Genomic DNA, 1,196 nt, shown 5'->3' with positions numbered 1-1,196 from the left:
GCCGCTCCAATGAGGTAACGCTCGGCACGCGTCACATCCGCCGGTGCGTTGTGGACGGCGACCTCGTCACGCGGCGCCCAGCGCGTTACTGTCGGCGGCACCCAAAGAGTTCCGTGTAAACGTTTCGAGGATGCATTGAAAATGTGGCCGCTGATTCATCGTGCGGCTGAAGCCGTTTCATATTTGCGGCTCGTAGTGCTTCTTCTTAGTTTTTGGCGGTGTCCTTCTCCCCTCCCCCGTCTCTCGTCGGCGAGGAGGCGTCTTTCGCACGCGAGGCTTCAGCAGGCGTGTCATCACCTGATCAAATAGGCGGTGGGGCGACGGAGAGCGGCGCCGACCCGCGGGGAGAGTGGCGGGCGCACGTGGGCCCTCTGCGTGCGGGGCGCGGCGGGGCGCGGCGTGCCCGCATTCCGGGGGCCTTCTTGTCCGGCGGCCCGGCCCCGCCAGGTCCGGTCGGGTCAGCGGCGGCGGCGCGTCAGCCCGGACCGGCCTCGGCCCCCCCGACCGGTACAGGGGCTCAGCCAGCCCGCGGGGCCCGGCGCGCCCAGGAGGCAACGCCCCCCCTCTCCCCTCCACCACCCCCGGCTGCAGGACGTGGGGGGCACACGCGTGTACGACTGCAGTTGTACCGCACTGCCCCGCCGGGCCGAGGGGAGCGCAGCGGGCGCAGCGTAGGGGGCGCTATCTGCCTTATTTGCATAGCGCCCCTCCGCCCGGGCGGGGTGTGCTATGGCGGCGGCCCGCCCCCGCCCAGCCCCCGCCCCGCCCTCGGGTCTCCTTGCTTCTTGTCCACGCCCCCCGCCCTTCGCCCCTCATTCTCCTGTAGGCGGAAGTGGCTGCGGCGCCGGAACCCCGTGGCAGGTGTCTGTTTGATTTCCATCTCTGGCGGGCGGGGCGGGCGGGGCGAATTCGCGGCGCCTCTCGGCAAGGTCGGCGGCGCCGCGCCTCCTGGGATCCCCCGGGCGGGGCTGGTCGGGGTGGGGCGTGCCAAGGGCGGTGCCTCATTAACAGCGCCCGGCCCTTGGGGGGGCTGACGCGGGGCTGATCGCGGGTAGGGGGGTGGAACCAACCCCCACCACCCAAAGCGGCTTAGGCCTGTCGAGAGTCGCCATACTAAGAGGATTCGTGGTGCTGGTGATTGGCGACATCCCCTGGAGACGGCCGCCAGGCCACACCCCACCCCGTTGCACCCCGCC

The 1,196-nt window shown here is 71.2% G+C and overlaps 1 protein-coding gene across 4 annotated transcripts in view; it reads left to right on the top strand.

Moving 5' to 3' along the window:
- LOC113202324 (14-3-3 protein zeta) overlaps nt 1–1,196 on the top strand; it is a 175,135-nt gene that overhangs the window by 156,634 nt on the left and 17,305 nt on the right. The gene's annotated exons all lie outside the window — the stretch shown is intronic.

This window comes from Frankliniella occidentalis, unplaced genomic scaffold, assembly GCF_000697945.3.
Source record: "Frankliniella occidentalis isolate FOCC.00 unplaced genomic scaffold, Focc_3.1 Scaffold155, whole genome shotgun sequence".
NCBI classification, from domain to species: Eukaryota; Metazoa; Arthropoda; class Insecta; order Thysanoptera; family Thripidae; genus Frankliniella; species Frankliniella occidentalis.
This window is presented reverse-complemented; position numbering and strand designations above follow the sequence as displayed.